The 18,830-nt window shown below is 39.1% G+C and overlaps 1 pseudogene; it reads left to right on the forward strand.

Annotated features, from left to right (window-relative positions):
• Nucleotides 1-1,568: 1,568 nt before the first annotated feature.
• On the forward strand, nt 1,569-18,796 carry LOC107826885 (ABC transporter A family member 8-like; annotated as a pseudogene).
• Nucleotides 18,797-18,830: the final 34 nt, after the last annotated feature.

Here is an 18,830-nt window from a genome sequence, read left to right on the forward strand (position 1 = left end):
GAAAATAATAAATGAAGGGGAAGTTAAGAAGTTCCTTTTACCTTCATAAAACAAAGAAGAGGCATCCTTTTTGGAAAAAGATTAATGTGGGAGGAAAATAAATTCATAAATTTTCTTTTTACTCCAAAGGGAACAAAAGAAAGAAAATGATAGTTCTTTATAGCCTGTTTGGTTTAGCTTCTAAAATTAACTTATTTTGAGAAGTGATTTTTTTTTCAAAAGTGTTTTTTTAAAGTACTTTTGGTGAGAAACAATTTGTGCTTGGTTAATTAATTTGAAAAACACTTCTAAGGAAGAATTAGTGTTTGACTAAGTTTTTTAAAAAATGCTTCTTTTCTCAAATTTTCAAAAAGTATTTTTGTGGGAGAAACTACTCTTTTCTATTTCTCCAAAATTGTTTTTACTTCTACTCAAAAATTCTTTTTTTTAAAAAAAAAAAAAATCTTGGCCAAATTAAACACTTCAACTTTGAAAAAAAAAGTGTTTTTGACGAGAAGTTTAATTTTGTGTCTCATACAACTTACACTAGTTGTATGAGGCTCCTTTTTGTCTCACAAATTTGTGGACTCCAATCTTACATTTCTGGGTCCACAGAAATCTGGGTCCACAAAACTGTGAGACAAAAAAGTTGTCTCATACAGCTAGTATCAGTTGTATGTGACACAAAATAAAATTTTTCGTTTTTGACCATGAAGAAACTTGGCCAAACACGCTATTAAATCCTCTTCTATTTTTGTCATAAGTATTTTTTTAATATTTTAATTTTTACCGTTTTACACATTTAATGGAAGGTAGAAAAAATGCGGAATTTGTAACTTTTGTTACTACATTTAACTTTTAAGTTGTGTTCTCTTACAGCTTGTTTGGATGGTTGTTACGCATCGTTTCATAATGTATCGTATCGTACTATATTGTATTATATTGTATCGTTTGATAAATACAATGTTTGGATAGATTGTGTCGTTTGCCATCGTTTCATGATATCACGCACCAGCAATATGAAGAATAAACTTGCAATATTATAAAGAAAAGTTATGATACAAGGTAAAATTACTATATAAAAAAGTAGGGTAAATGATAAAATAAAATAATTTAATAATAATAAAGGGTGAGATTGAGAGAAAAAGACAAGGTAACGACGCAACCACACCAAATCGGTCGTTACATAAAGTGACACATTTCGTCGTTATGTAACGACGGATTTAACGATACGATACAATAAAATTTAAGTAACAATCAAAACAAATATTGTATTTAAAGTAACAATACGATATAATACAATGAGTAACAACCATCCAAACAAGTTGTTATTCATATAGCACTTATTTGACCTAAAAAAGAAGATAAAATAAAATAGATCAGAAAAGAGTGTTTACACTAATCCAGATATGGGACCCACAAGTAATATCCTAGTAATTAACGTTGGGATCTAGATTTGTTCCTAGTTTTATGGACATGCGAAATATGAAGGGAGGAGGGGCACTTTAGTCTTTCAACCAAGGGTAGTTTGGGCATAAAGAAACAGCTGTTCCTTCCGCTTGAAAATCCTTACAAATGGCTTCTCTTGCAAAAATCCAACATGCAGTTACAACTTTTTTGAGTACACAGAAATCGAAATGAAGTGAAAAAGAGGATATAATATATTTCACAGTTGTTTTATATATTCAGGAGTTGTAGTATTTATTCTTTGTTGTATATTGGCAAGTGACAGAGCTTGACGTTCATCAATGGCAAACTTTTGCACTCAAGCCAATGCTTTGTTCCGCAAGAACCTTACTTACCATGTCAGTTCAGTTCCCCCTTTTCATTTTTTCATAATCCATATTTATAGATTTAATTTTTCATTTCAATGTAACATGTTTGTAGTGAATTATGCAGTCTCTCGTATTATATGGAAGGACATACAAAAAATTGTTGGATCACTTCATAAAAAATTAATGTTTTTTCCTCCTATCTCTCTTTATCAGTGCCTGTACGCACGTGGCCACCCTTTAACAAAAATAGCTTCATAAGAAATGTTTTAGATTGGGTGCTTGGAATTTTGTTACATGCTTTTCATTTTAAGTCTGTTTAATGTGAACCCAAAATTGGGTTATAGAGAATATTGTTGTGTTATGTAGTGTAAGGAAAAGGTCCAAAATGGTGGATGCAGCTCTTTTAGGATTATTTTATCCTGAAACTGAAAGTTAGTCTTATTGTGTCTAATTTTGGTTTCAATTAAAGAAGCAAGCATCTGTTATGAAGTGATTCTTGAAATCATGAATCTGGCTGTGAATTTCAAAGTGATTTCTTAATTAGTCGGTATAACAGTTAGTATTGTTTTGTCTGAAAAAATATACTACTATATTTTTAATGTCATTTTCAGAAACGGCACTCAAGATCACACTTGAAGGTCATTTTGTTCCCAGCTATCCTCTTTGTGTTACTTGGTGGTATGCAAACCTACTTCAACAAGCAGGAAAGAGATTATTTTGAGGCCGATAATCCAAATGGATATCCTCCCTTGTTGCAAATCCCTTCTCCCAAATTCCGTGCTGTCGCCACGGATTCTATCCAATCTCCAGGCTTGCCTGATGCGTCATGCAGGTAAACTGATTCATGTCCAGTAACCATACTTATCACAGGGAGCAATAGAAGTCTTGCAGAAAGTAAATGTTTTTTTTTCCTCATGTCATTTGTTTTCATAATTGGGACCCTCATGACTTGCTCTTTCTTCTAAATGTAATTTGTGAATTTTTTGTAGGTGTGGCTGGAAAGATGTTCACAGATACTCCTGATCCAAAATCAACTTCTGATGTAGATACTATTGCAAATGGCAATTTTGTGAGTTCTCTTTTCTCTTCCTTCTGTTTTCTTCTTTTCTGGATTTTATTCCCAGGCAGTAGCAATCTTATTGTCTCTTTTATACTTATCATGTTTTGGGAGTACTCTATAACACTTGATTTTGGAATTATTACAGGGAAGAAATGATGGCCTGTCTAGTCCTCTCATTCATGTTCGGTTTCGATGCTCCAAAAACTCTTCATCAGAAGTAGCGGAATCCGGTAATGTCTTTATTGCCACTCATTACTGCTAATGTCTGTCCAACATACCTGAACTTATTTCTTTGCAGAAGCCTAACAATTGCTTTAGCCCACGCAATTACTCAAATCCAAATAAATTTGAATCCATTTAGTTTGACTCTTAGGCCGAGTCTATTTACTGGCTATCGCTTTTGCTTTGCACCTATTTTCTAGCTTTCATGATGTTGTTATCTTTTCTTATGGTATTTGTTGGTGGTACTGATATTGTCTCTTTTCTTTTCGTCTTCTTGAGCCGAGGGTCTTTCGGAAACAGCCTCTCTACTCCTCGGGGTAGGGGTAAGGTCTGCGTACACACTAGACCCTACTAGTGGGATTTTACTGGGCGTCGTTGTTGTTGTTGTTAGTTTGACTCTTAGAGTTTCTTTTATGCTGTTACACTGCTGTCAGGCATATTATATGTTCAACTACAATGGAGTGTTGTAATGTGAGTTACGTTCCTTTCATATTTAGATGTGATATGCGTCGAAGGTTTAAATTTGTGGCGTAATAGCTCTTTAGATATTAACACTGAGCTATTCAAAGGATTCAGAGAAGGAAATACAGGTGGAAAAATTAATGCATTTTTGGCAGGTTAGCCCCTATATATGATGTTTGGCATATAACTTCAGATCTCTAACTCCCTCTAGGGGGTATACTTCCTATTGATATTTCTCCATTCCCGCAGCTTACGATTTCTTGGATACAAGTGGAGAGCAGTTCAAGGTCATCATACAATACAATTCTACTAATGCGCCCACTCGGCGAGATCATGATCCTCTATTGTTAAAAATATCACGTGCTGAGAATGTGGTATGTCTTTTATCCTTCTTTATGGTCACAATAGAATGTTTGCCAGATTAAACAAAAGCTCTATCTAGCTTGGATGCTCTTAATTTCTTTTAGTTCAGGGGCTAGCTTGGTTACCAAAAGTTGCTCGTGAAGCTGAACTGATCTATGTTTTAATGCTTAGTGTGAAGATTTGTATTTCCTTCATCATGGTGCCAATGTTTTGCACCTCCTGATTTTTTCAAAATCTGGTGACATATATAGAGTATAGTCACTGAATGCTGGTCATAGTTAAAGAGTATTGACTGTTTCTTCTGTTTTCTGTAGGCATCAAATGGCTATATCCGATTTTTACGTGGTCCTGCCATTAGGATGAATCTTGAGTATGTAGCTGAGATGCCAATTTCCGCTGGAACGAAAAGCGGCTCGCCGGAAACGAACTGCAACAGAGCTCGCTTCTCTAAGATCCAACGCCACCCAGAGCTCGCCGGAAACGAACTGCAACAGCCCCATTTCCCAGCGACCATCCTTCATCGACACCAACAGCCGCTCAACCTTCAACCATCTCTATCCTGGGCGATTCTCGATACCACTGACGCCCACCGGAGTGTGGCTGGAAATTTTCAGATCCGGCAGTGAAGTGTTAAACGACGGTGAACCTTTTTTCTGTTTATCTTATCTTATAACCACCTGTGTTTAAAAAAACGGGAACTATTTTCATTCCCTCAAGGTGGTGATTCCGAGTTTCCGATCGTTGTTCAATTGTTCCGGCCGACATTTCGACTCCGTCCTTGATTCATTAATGCAAAGAGGTAGCGGTGATAGCTCCTTCTGGTTTTTTGGTCGTGGTATTTTCTGTATTTTCAGGAATTCTCGGAGTATTGGAGACAAGTTGGGCGCACGAGCACTGGCAAAGGAGAGCAACCTGGGCGAGTGTCAGCAAGTGGGCGGGAGCGTACAACTACATCGAGCACAGCAAATCAGCCACAGGTTTTGTTATCGGGAATTGGTACCTCCTGTTTTACTGTTTCCCTTTTGGTGTTAGCTAAATTACTGTTATTTTACTTCGCAATAGTTAAACCTTTGAACTAGGATACTAGCTACCACGTGTTTCCTTCAAGTTTGATTTGTGTACGTTGTACACTAGCGAGACTTCTCTAGATTGTTGTAGGTGTAGTGGCTGCAGTCTGGGATGATAGAATAAGGGCATGTCCTCGGGTGGGGCAGAGTGTGGGGTGGGGTTCAGGGGGTGGGTCGGGTAGCGGGTAGAAGGGGCAAGGGAGCATATAGGTTGAGAATCGGGTCATGGAACATAGGTTCACTAACGAGTAAATCCATAGAGTTGGCGAAAATCCTGCAGAAGAGGAAGATTAATATAGCGTGTGTCCAGGAAACTAAGTGGGTCGGATCGAGGGCGAAAAACGTGGATGGGTATAAGTTGTGGTACTCTGGTGTCCTGAGGGGTAAGAATGGAGTGGGTATCCTGGTAGATAGCCATCTTAGGGAGTCCGTGGTAGAGGTCAGGCGGGTGAATGATAGGCTAATGACTATAAAGTTGGTGGTGGGTGAGGGTACTTTAAATGTCGTTAGCGCGTACGCACCACAAGCAGGCTTGGATGAGGATATTAAAAGGCAATTTTGGGAGGGGTTGGATGAGATTGTTCGTAGTATACCGCCTTCTGAGAGGTTATTCATAGGAGGAGATTTCAATGGTCATATTGGGTTATCTGCAGGTGGGTACACTGAGGTGCATGGCGGATTTGGTTTCGGAGAGCGGAACGGAGGGGGCATTGCGATGTTGGACTTTGCCAAGGCTTTCGATCTAGTCATTGCAAACTCGAGTTTTACGAAGCGGGATGAACATTTGGTTACTTACCAAAGTTCGGTGGCGAAGACTCAGATTGACTATCTACTCCTCAGGAGATGCGACAGAAGGTTGTGCGAGGACTGCAAGGTTATCCCAGGTGAGACCCTCTCAACGCAGCATAGGCTTTTGGTGATGGACATTTGTATTAGGATAAGGAGGAAGAAGAGGTCAGTACAAGGACGCCCCAGGATTAGGTGGGGCGCCTTAACTAAGGATAAAGCTAAAGAGTTGGAAGGAAGGTTATCGGCAATGGGAGCTTGGAGAAGTAGTGGGGACGCAAACACAATGTGGTCAACGACTGCGGACTGTATAAGAAAGGCGGCGAGAGAGGTGTTAGGGATATCTACGGGACACTATGGTGGACACAAAGGAGATTGGTGGTGGAATGCAGTTGTCCAAGGTAAAGTGGAAGCAAAGAAGGCGGCTTACCTAAGGTTAGTAGGGAGCACTGACGAGGAGGAGAAGAGAGAGAACAGTCAAAGGTATAAGGTAGCTAGGAAGGAGGCGAAGATGGCAGTGACAGAGGCTAAAACGACAGCTTTTGCTCGTCTGTATGAGGAGCTAAGGAACAAAGGTGGGGAGAAGAAGTTATTCCGACTCGCTAAGGCGAGAGAGAGGACAACTCGGGATCTGGACCAAGTGAGGTGCATAAAAGATGATGACGGCAAAGTTTTGATGGGAGATGACCAGATTAAGAGGAGGTGGCAGACCTACTTTCATAAACTTCTAAGTGAAGAAGGGGATCAGGATATTATACTTGGGAATCAAGGAATGCCGACAGTCACCATGAAGTAAGTAATTGTAGGGACATTGAGATCGATGAAGTCATGGAGGCAATGCGTAAGATGAGAAGGGGCAGAGCTACTGGGCCAGACGAGATTCCGGTTGAACTGTGGAGGTGTGTGGGTCAAGCAGGCTTGGAATGGCTTACTGCATTGTTTAGTGTTATATTCAAGACTAATAGAATGCCTGAAGAGTGGAGGTGGAGTACAATGGTCCCGTTGTATAAGAACAAAGGTGATGTCCAGAGCTGTAACAACTATAGGGGCATCAAATTACTAAGTCATACCATGAAAGTTTGGGAGAGAGTGGTAGAAATGAGAGTGCGAAGGACGGTGTCTATTTCAGACAACCAGTTCGGGTTCATGCCGGGACGATCTACCACAGAAGCTATCCACCTTATTAGGAGGATGGTGGAACAGTACAGAGATAAGAAGAAGGATCTCCACATGGTGTTTATTGATCTGGAGAAAGCGTACGATAAGGTTCCTAGGAAGGTCTTATGGAGCTGCTTAAAAGATAAAGGGGTCCCGAGTAACTATATTAGGGTGATTAAAGACATGTATGATGGAGCTAAGACTCGGGTTAGGACAGTAGGAGGCGACTCTGAACACTTTCCAGTTATTACGGAATTGCACCAAGGGTCTGCGTTCAGCCCATTCCTATTTGCCCTAGTGATGGATGCACTGACTCATCATATTCAAGGGGAGGTTCCATGGTGCATGCTATTTGCTGATGACATTATTCTAATTGACGAGACAAGAGGCGGCGTCAACGAGAGGCTAGAGATTTGGAGACATGCTCTTGAGTCTAAAGGTTTCAAGTTGAGTAGGACGAAGACGGAATACCTCGAGTGCAAATTTGGAGTTGAGCCGACGGAAGCGGGAGTTGAAGTGAGGCTTGACTCTCAAGTCATTCCCAAGAAAGATAGTTTCAAGTACCTTGGATCGGTTATTCAGGGGATCGGGGAGATTGACGAGGATGTCACACACCGTATAGGGGTGGGGTGGATGAAGTGGAGGTTAGCGTCGGGAGTTTTGTGTGACAAGAAAGTGCCACCGTTACTAAAAGGTAAGTTTTATAGAGCAGTAGTTAGGCCTGCCATGTTGTATGGAACTGAATGTTGGCCGGTAAAGAACTCACACACCCAGAAGATGAAAGTAGCAGAGATGAGGATGTTGAGGTGGATGTGCGGGCATACAAGGATGGATAAGATTAGGAATGCAGATATTCGAGAGAAGGTGGGTGTGGCCCCCATGGAGGACAAGATGCGGGAAGTAAGACTCAGATGGTTTGGGCACATTCAGAGGAGGAGCACTGATGCACCGGTGAGGAGGTGTGAGCGACTGGCTGTAGTGGGCACGCGGAGAGGTAGAGGGAGACCTAAGAAGTATTGGGGAGAGGTGATCAGACAGGACATGACGCGACTTAGGATTACGGAGGACATGGCCCTTGATAGGGAATTATGGAGGTCGAGCATTAAGGTTGTAGGTTAGGGGAGAGGGTGAATATTTCTACAGCACAACTGAGAGAGACTATCTAGTTAGGAGTTAGACTAGGAATGTCAGTGGTCGTCTATTGATGCAGGGCTTTACCTTCTAGTTGTACTATACCAGCCATCTAATTCGTATTTCGTATTTCGTATCCTGTATTTCATATTTCGTATCTCTTATATATTGTTGTTATTTTATTACGCATTTTTATGGTACTAATATATTATCTCCTATTGCTTTTTTTGAGCCGAGGGTCTCCTGGAAACAGCCTCTCTACCCTTCGGGGTAGGGGTAAGGTCTGCGTACATATTACCCTCCCCAGACCCCACTTGTGGGATTATACTGGGTCGTTGTTGTTGTTGTTGTCTTTTTTACATGGGTCATTCTACAAATATTCCCGGTAACTATCTATTTGGTTTGTTAAGAGTGTCATAATTGAATGCTTATGGTGGAAGTTATTTGCAATTATCATCTACAAGTATCTACTTTCTTGATCGTTGGCTTTCATTCAAGTTTAGTTATTTTGGTCGTCCACATTATTGCTTACGAACATGAATAATCGCAAAAGATTTGATTCTAAATGTCTTGGTCATGTGCTATCATTCTCAGTTCTTACTTCTTACTAAGAAACTTCATTCAGTCATTTATAATCTGCAGATGAAAATACTCTTTCCTCAATATTACACGGTTAATCCACTTCACTTGGGTTGTTGCTAATGTTCCTAAATTGTGTCTACATTATTTGCTTTTCGCATATAATCTACCTATGGTGTATTTTTAAATACATGAAAAAGAAAATTCTGTCTCTCTATGGTGTATTTTTAAATTGTGTGAAGTGCCTCATCTAAAACTTTATTTTATTTATAATTTAGATCTGCAACACACGTACTCATGTGCAGGCCTAGTTTAGTTTTATTTTTATGAGTTAAGCACGTGGAGATAATTTGATGATAGGTTGTGTTGAGACTCGAAATTGGGACGTCCATCTGTTTAGATATCATCTTGATTTTGGTGAACTGCTTCATTTAAAAGCTTAAAGTGCAAGAAAGATGAAGCGTTTATTACTTATATTAGGTGTTTTCTACACTTTAGAACAGATTTACTTGCCTGACTATGAAGGTAAAACAATTTGAAGTTTCTTTTCCCATTTGGACTAAATAAGCATACACTCTAACCATTGTCCCACTTCTAAGCAATAAATTAAGACATATAATGCAACGGAATAGTTAAAGTCGTATTCTTTTCATCTTAATAATAGGATGTTGTTTTTACTGTAGGTTGTATTATCATCTCTTGTTTACGAGAGGCAACAGAAGTTACGGATCATGATGAAGATGCACGGACTTGGAGATGGCGCTTATTGGGTGACTTCTTACATATATTTTCTTGCTATATCTTTAATCTACATGTCCTGTTACTTTGTATTTGGAGTACTGACAGGTAAATACATACAAAACTAAGCTGCGGTCGTTCTCTCTCATTTAAACTAGCTGGTTCATTATGTTTTCTTGTTTTACAGGGTTAACAATATTCAACCTGAATTCTTATGGTGTCCAGTGCATCTTTTACTTTGTCTTCACAAATTTGCAAATATCTTTCGCCTTCCTGTTAGCTGCCTTATTTGCTAATTTAAAGACAGCATCAGGTCTGTATCAGTAAGAATCTCGTTACTAGGTCCTTTTTAATACATGAATATTCAACTCAAATAAGATGAATAACTACCATAATATTGAATGTTGCAGTTGTTGCTTATACAATTGTCTTCGGTACGGGGATCATGGCTTTTCTTCTTTTCCAGCCACTCGTAAATGATGCATCATTTCCTCGTAAGTAGGTTAAAAAGTTAATTTGAATTATCTTTTATGCTAATTTTAATGCATTCTTGATTTGAGCCGATAGTCTATCAGAAACAAACTCTCTACCTACACAAGGTAGGGGTAAGGAGTACGTACACACCACCCTCCCCAGACCCCAGTTGTGGGATTACACTGGGTATGTTGTCTGTTTTATTTGTTAGAGATCTGATACTTAATACATTATCAAGGAACTTAGGCTGCATCAGGTCTTGAATTATTGTTCTCTTTTACCCTTCCCTACACCTTATCCACTATGAAGAATTTCCCTAGGAACAAATCTTTCTCCTCTATTCCTTTTGGAATCAATGGCAACTAAGCACGGGAAATTTATTTTTAACCCTCTCAGTGAAAATAGAGAGCAAACTGTTTATTTTCTGGATCTTAATCATTTTCTCCATCCGCATGAACAATTTTACAAGCTATCAGCAAGGAGGCAACTAGAGTTGAAACCACTGATTTGTCAGTTTATCTTTTGGCAAAATATAAGGTTTAGTGCAACATGCTAAATAATTGATAGACTTGATTAGTTCAAGGTGATAGAGATGTTGAAGTTTGGCAAAATGCCAAAGTCCCACATTGGTTGGGAGTTAAGTTTGGGGGGGATTTTTCCTCTATAAAAGAAGGCCTAATGTTTAGGATTGAAACACACCTCTCATTTGCCTTCTCATCTGTTTAAGTCATTTGTATCTTCTCTCTTTAGTATTATTTCACTTGTATTTTTGGAGTGAAATAAAATATTGGTTGTGTCCGAGGAGTAGGCAAAATTAGCCGAACCTCGTAAATTCTGGTGTTCCCTTTATTGTTGTTTTATTGTCTTATTTATTATTTGGTGGCTGTCATAATTTTTGGTATAGTAGTTGTGACTTATTCACACTATATACATTTGGCTTCCGCAACAATTGGTATCAGAGCCAAGGTACTGTCTAAGTATGCTCTGTGGTTTCCACATCAGAAAAGATTTATCTTGGTAACTGAGTCAAGGTTCTGTCTGAGTATGCTCTGTAGTTGCAGCTTAGTCTGATCTTCTACATCAGAAAGGAAATAATCTTGATTTGTGTCGTCAGTTATTAAATAATATTTGTGTCAAATATGGGAGACAATAAACAAGAAGAATCTACATCAAGTGTCAACAATACGTCATCATTGGCATCTTCGCTTATGACAAGAATTGTGTCAAATGAGAAATTTGCGGTAGAAATTTTTGACGGGTTCGGACATTTTGGGATGTGGCAAGGCGAGGTTCTAGATGTCCTTTTTCAACAAGGGCTAGATCTGGCCATTGAAGAAAAGAAACCAGATGTTATTGGAGAAGAAGATTGGAGAATTATCAACCGTGTTGCTTGCGGTACCATTCGATCCTACCTTGCTAGAGAGCAGAAATATCCATACACAAAGGAAACTTCTGCAAGTAAATTATGGAAAGCACTGGAGGATAAATTTTTGAAGAAAAACAGTCAAAATAAATTGTACATGAAGAAGAGACTGTTTCACTTCACCTATGTTCCTGGTACCACGATGAATGAACATATCACCAGTTTCAATAAGTTGGTCACAGATTTGCAAAATATGGATACAACTTATGATGATGGTGACTTGGCCTTGATGTTGTTGGCGTCACTTCCTGATGAGTACGAGCACCTTGAAACTACTCTACTCCATGGAAATGACGAAATTTCTCTCAGAGAAGTTTGTTCGGCTTTGTACAGCTATGAACAAAGAAAGCGAGAAAAACAGAAGGGCGGAGAAGGAGAAGCACTGTTTGTAAGGGGTCGTCCTCAAAATCAAACGAGGACAAAGAAGGGAAGATCCAAGTCAAGATCCAGACCCAGCAAAGATGAATGTGCCTTTTGTCGAGAAAAGGGGCACTGGAAGAAAGATTGTCCGAAGTTGAAGAACAAGGCCAAACATAACAATGGAAAGGCCATTATGGATTCAAATGTAGCTGATTGTGATGATTCAGACTTCTCATTAGTTACAACAGAGTCATTAACATCATCAGACATATGGTTGATGGACTCGGCTTGTAGCTATCATATGTGTCCCAACAGGGACTGGTTTGTGGAATTTCAAGAAGGAGAATATGGAGTCATCCACACAGCGGATAACAGCCCTCTTACCTCATATGGCATTGGTTCAATACGATTAAGGAACCATGATGGAATGATCAGAACATTAACAGATGTTCGATATGTACCGGATTTGAAGAAGAATCTCATCTCTGTGGGAGCCCTGGAATCAAAAGGGTTCAAAATCATTGCAGAAAATGGAGTGATGAGAGTATGCTCCGGTGCACTAGTGGTAATGAAGGCTAATCGGAAGAATAATAATATGTACCGCTATCGTAGCAGTACAGTTATTGGGACAGCGACAGTGACATCCAGTGATGACAAAGAGGCAGAAGCAACCAAGCTATGGCACATGCGCTTGGGACATGCTGGAGGAAAATCCTTGAAAACTCTATTAGATCAAGGATTGTTAAAAGGAGTAAAAGCTTGCAACTTGGAATTTTTGTGAGCATTGTGTTAAAGGGAAACAGACAAGGGTTAAATTTGGTACAGCGATCCATAATACTAAAGGCATTTTGGATTATGTACACTCTGATGTTTGGGGTCCTTCCAAAACACCTTCATTGGGTGGGAAACACTATTTTGTAACCTTTGTTGATGATTTTTCCCGAAGAGTATGGGTGTATACAATGAAGAGCAAAGATAAAGTGTTGGGAATTTTTCTCAAATGGAAGACGATGGTGGAGAATCAGACAGGCAGGAGGATCAAGTGTATTCGCACAGACAATGGAGGTGAATACAAAAATGATCATTTCAATAAGGTCTGTGAAAATGATGGCATCGTCCGACACTTCACTGTTAGACATACACCACAACAGAATGGAGTGGCAGAACGTATGAACCGGACCTTGCTGGAGAAGGTACGGTGTATGGTGTCCAATGCTGGCTAGGGCAAAGAATTTTGGGCTGAGGCAATTACATATGCATGCCACCTCATTAATCGTCTACCATCTGCTGCTATTGATGGCAAGACACCATTTGAAAAATGGTATGGAAAACCTGCTGTAGATTATAACTCTTTGCACGTGTTTGGCTCAACTGCATATTATCATGTGACGGAGTCAAAATTGGATCCAAGGGCAAAGAAGGCTATTTTTATGGGAATTACTTCTGGAATCAAAGGATATCGTTTATGGTGTCCTATGACAAAGAAAGTAATATTCAGCAGAGATGTTACCTTTGATGAATCTGCTATGGTAAATAAGGTAACAGATGACACCAAACAAAATAAAGGTGCTTCTAAGCAGGTGGAGTTTGAGGGAAAATTTATTTTTCCTACACAAGAAGCAGAGGAGGAAACAAATGAAGATTACCCTCTGGAAGGAGAGCCAGTAGAGGAGATTCCAACTCAGGAACCTCAACAACAACTTGAATCAATAGCAACCAGCAGGCCAAAAAGAACAATAACGAAACCTGTTCGTCTCATTGAGACGGTTGCTTGTGCAACCTCAATTGTAGCTGATGATGTTCCTACCACTTATAAAGACGCTGTCCAAAGTTCAGAAGAAGATAAGTGGAGGATTGCCATGAATGATGAAATACAGTCCCTTCATCAGAATCATACATGGAGATTGGCCAATCTCCCGAAGGGAAAGAAGGCAATTGGGTGCAAATGGGTATTTGCAAAGAAGGAAGGATTTCCTAACCAAGTAGATGTTCGCTACAAAGCAAGATTGGTGGCCAAAGGATATGCTCAAAAGGAGGGAATTGATTACAATGAAGTGTTTTCTCCAGTTGTAAAACATTCCTCCATTAGAATTATGTTGGCTTTGGTAGCACAATTGGATTTGGAACTAGTTCAGATGGATGTAAAAACTGCGTTTTTACATGGAAACTTGGAGGAGGAAATCTACATGACTCAGCCAGAAGGATTCAAAGTTGCTGGAAAAGAAAATATGGTGTGCAAACTTGAAAAATCATTGTACGGATTGAAACAATCTTCTAGACAATGGTACAAGCGATTTGACGAGTTTATGTTACGGCAAGGGTACAAAAGAAGCAAATACGATCATTGTGTGTATTTGCACAAGCTTAAAGATGGTTCCTTTGTATATCTTCTCCTATATGTTGATGATATGTTGATAGCTTCCAAGAATTCGGAAGAAATTGATAAGTTGAAGATTCAACTGAAGAAGGAGTTCGAGATGAAGGATTTAGGTGAGGCAAAGAAAATTCTTGGCATAGAGATAATTAGAGATAGACGTTTAAAGAAACTCTGTTTATCTCACAAGGAATATTTGAAGAGAGTACTTCAACGTTTTGGCATAGATGACAAGACTAAGCCAGTTAGTACTCCACTTGCTTCCCATTTTAAGCTAAGTACTATTATGTCGCCAATGGATGAAGCTGAACGAGAGTATATGTCAAAGGTACCATACGCAAATGTTGTTGGTAGCTTGATGTATGCAATGGTTTGCACAAGGCCTGACATTTCACAAGCTGTTGGAGTTATTAGCAGATATATGCACAATCCAGGAAAGGAGCATTGGCAAGCTGTGAAGTGGATTCTATGGTATATTCATAATACTGTAGATGTCGGGTTAGTTTTTGAGCAGGAAGACAATCAGTCTGTAATTGGATATTGTGACTCAGATTTTGCGGGTGATATGGACAAACGAAGATCAACTACTGGTTATGTGTTTACTTTTGCAAAGGCACCAGTTAGTTGGAAGTCTACTTTGCAGTCAACAGTTGCTTTGTCTACAACAGAGGCAGAGTACATGGCTATTATAGAGGCTGTGAAGGAGACAATTTGGCTTCAAGGATTGCTAAAGGAGCTTGGTGTTGAACAAAAAGGTATCACAATTTTTTGTGATAGTCAAAGTGCTATTCAATTAGCGAAGAACCAAGTTTATCATGCAAGGACGAAGCATATTGATGTTCGGTATCATTTCGTACGAGAAATCATAGAAGAAAGAGGAGTCACAGTGAAGAAAATTCATACTACGGAGAATCCTGCTGATATGCTAATTAAGGTGGTGACTGCGATCAAGTTTCAACATTGTTTGGATTTGATCAACATTGTTGAACACTGAAGATTGAAGATGAAGACACAACCAAAATTTGTTATTGAGAAAGAATTGAAAATGTGGAATTTTGCCAAGGTGGAGATTTGTTGAAGTTTGGCAAAATGCCAAAGTCCCACATTGGTTGGGAGTTAAGTTTGGGGGGGGGATTTTTCCCCTATAAAAGAAGGCCTAATGTTTAGGATTGAAACACACCTCTCATTTGCCTTCTCATCTGTTTAAGGCATTTGTATCTTCTCTCTTTAGTATTATTTCACTTGTATTTTTGGAGTGAAATAAAATATTGGTTGTGTCCGAGGAGTAGGCAAAATTAGCCGAACCTCGTAAATTCTGGTGTTCCCTTTATTGTTGTTTTATTGTCTTATTTATTATTTGGTGGCTGTCATAATTTTTGGTATAGTAGTTGTGACTTATTCACACTATATACATTTGGCTTCCGCAACAAGAGATACAAATATTGAAGGTCAAAAGTTTGTACTACGAATTTTTTCTTCTCTGCGAGAGTGGTTCTTCTTTCTATTACACCACTTGTAACACATTGCAGCTGTCCGTTGATATCTCTTAGATAGATTATGGTTGTAGGAAGAAAAAACATAGACACTTGTGCAATATTTGTCACTTGGTGTGTCCTGGTTCTCACCAGAGAAACTTTTTATAGCTTACTTTCTGGAGTGATGGTGTAGTTCTGATTTATCATAGCATCATTTGTAAGTTCATTGGAAAACTATGTGGCGAAATGCTTCCATCTGAATTTGGCTGTCTGGATCATTATGATTGTCTCCCTGTTCTCATTGCATTTAAGTGGAATTAGAAATCCTCACGTTTTGATTACCCAAGCAGTTCTTTTGTGAGGAAATATTTATATCAATTTGTAATACTTGGAGATTCTACTTTTGCCATTTATCTGTGAGGGTCTTTCTATGCCCATGTACTTTTCGATTTTAATGATGTAACAAGTGTTTCTCTGGTTTAGGTGGTTGGCTTATTGTTTTGGAATTGTACCCTGGTTTTTCGCTGTATCGAGGGTTATATGAGCTGTCCAAATTTGCACAAGGGGCATTTAAAATAGGGACTTATGGAATGTATTGGGAGTACCTCAGTAGCAGCAGTAATGGCATGAGAGAGGTTCTAATTATTATGTCAGTGGAGTGGGTAGTATTTCTGATTGCTGCCTATTACTTGGATCAAGTTATATCATCTGAAACGGGGAACCGCAGGAGTCCTTTATTCTTCTTGCCGAGTTCTCAGAAGAAGCATTTAGCATCATTTCAGAAACCATCTTTTCAGAGCCAGGAATCTAGTGTTCAAATGGAAGACAATGATGTTCTCCGAGAGGTAACTCATATTGCCTTTTTCTCACTCAGCCTTTTCATGAAGAGGAGTCCTCAAATTGATACGTCACTTCGAGGACCATTGATTCAGGCATTATAGTACAAACTCTTGTTCAGATCCCTAACATTTCTTTGATCATATCTACATTTGCCATGATCAAGTAGCGGTCATTTGAATATACTTATTACTTCCCTGTTGTGTAGATCATTTCATTGTAGTTTCCTGGCTTGCTTTACAGAGGGAGAAGGTCGAGCAGTTGCTGAATCAGCCACACCCCAACTATTCTGCCATATGCTATAACCTCAAAAAGATGTATCCAGGGAAGGATGGGAACCCCAATAAAGTTGCTGTCAAAGAATTATCTCTTGCATTACCATGCGGAGAGTGCTTTGGAATGCTTGGTCCAAATGGTGCCGGCAAAACTACCTTCATTAGTATGGTTAGTAAAAATTTGATCAAATGATAATAAATATTTTACCATATCTGACATGGTTCCTTGTGCTCGGTCGAATTTTTTTATAGATTGTCATGTAATTGCATTTTCACAAGCATTTTCTAGACGTTGAAACTTATCAATAATTGTTCTTGAGTGATAGATGACTGGGCTCTTGGAGCCAAGCTCTGGAGCAGCATATATTGAAGGTTTAGATTTGAGGACTCAAATGAATGAAATATATGGCAGTATGGGTGTGTGTCCACAACATGAGTAAGTACATATACTTTCATTGTAGGCAAATGGAAGAACTTATGTATCCCCTTTGCATCTTAAAGTATTAACCTGTCTCATTTTCCATGTTTCTTATCAATCATAAAGCTTGCTTTGGGAGACCCTAACAGGAAGGGAACACTTATTATTTTATGGAAGATTAAAAAATCTCAAGGGTTCTGCGTTAAGCCAAGTACGTGAATATAACCCCTCAGTTTCTTATTAACGTATACTACATAGAAGTAAAACCTGAGACGTTGTTTGCACAGTTCCTCAATATTTTGATTTATTAACTTGTGCAACTTTGAATTTGAAAAAGGATGAAACTGTTCTCCAGCTTTTAGTATGCTCGCTCACTGTGTATGTGTGATGCGTATTTTTACAGAGTGTATACAAATTGAAGAAAAAGCTAATTAACTGGCTAATGCTGCTCTGAAATAATTTGTACATGTGATTATTTGGTAGATCGTAACAAATGAACTGATAAACCGGATGTGGACAATACGTTCCATCAAAGGTCCTTTGTATTCGTCGGTTTATTGACTATAATTTGCTGCCAGTATGTTTCTTACAAGGTTACCAGCAAAATAATTTCTATTCCTTGACAGAAAACTGTTTAGAGCATACTGAGTGATGGTTTGGTTGAATTGTGTTGGAAAAGGCAGTGAAGGAATCTCTCAAAAGTTTCAATCTTTTCCAAGGTGGAGTTGGTGACAAAGCAGCAGGAAAATATAGTGGAGGTATGAAGAGAAGACTCAGTGTGGCCATCTCATTGATCGGGGACCCTAAAGTATGCGTCTAAGTCTCTGTCCACTTGTATTATTTGTCCTAACATTGTGCATTCCTATTAGACAAAAGTTGATGGAGGCTCTTTTAAAATTTGAAGGTTATTTATATGGATGAGCCCAGCACAGGACTTGATCCTGCTTCAAGGAAAATGCTGTGGGATGTTGTGAAGTGTGCAAAACAAGATCGAGCAATCATTCTTACCGGTACTCCACTTCACTTCACTCTTTGTTATAAACAATTAGTATCAGTTTTCCTTTGTTACATTAATGGTAACTTGAATGATTGCTCGACGTCATAGCCTTGATGTCATATCATTCTATTTCTCTCAGCACACTCCATGGACGAGGCTGAATATCTTTGTGATAGGATAGGTATCTTTGTTGATGGAAACTTCCAGTGCTTGGGAACTATAGATGAGGTAATGCCTATTTTCTTAAACTCACAATTAAAATACTTGCAACATGACCATCACATAACAGAAGGGGAGCCTTGGCGTAATTGGTAAAGTTGTTGCCATGTGATCACGAGATCACGGGTTCAAGCCGTAGAAACAGTCTCTTGTAGAAATGCGGGGTAAGGATGCGTACAATAGACCCTTGTGGTCCGGCCCTTCCCTGGACCCCGCGCATAGCGGGAGCTTAGTGCATCGGGCTGCCCTTTATGACCATCACATAAAAGCTTGGATTGGATTTCTTTGATTTGTTCATGCGAATGACAGCTAAAGGCTAGGTACGGAGGATCGTACATGTTCACCATGACAACCTCACCAGAACATGAAAGAGATGTGGAGGTGTTAGTGAAACATCTATCTCCACATGCTAAGAAGACTTACCATTTGTATGGAACCCAGAAATTTGAGCTGCCAAAAGACGAGGCTAAAATTTTTGATGTATTTCTAACAGTTAAACTTGCAAAGCAGAAGTTTACTGTCCAATCTTGGGGTTTGGCTGACACATCTTTGGAGGATGTCTTCATTAAGGTGGCAACTGAGGCACAATGATTTTCTACTTATGTTGCTTTGTCTTACATGTAATTTTCAAGTATTCCTGTGAAGTCATCAAAATAGA

This window comes from Nicotiana tabacum, chromosome 20, assembly GCF_000715075.1.
Source record: "Nicotiana tabacum cultivar K326 chromosome 20, ASM71507v2, whole genome shotgun sequence".
Taxonomy (NCBI): domain Eukaryota; kingdom Viridiplantae; phylum Streptophyta; class Magnoliopsida; order Solanales; family Solanaceae; genus Nicotiana; species Nicotiana tabacum.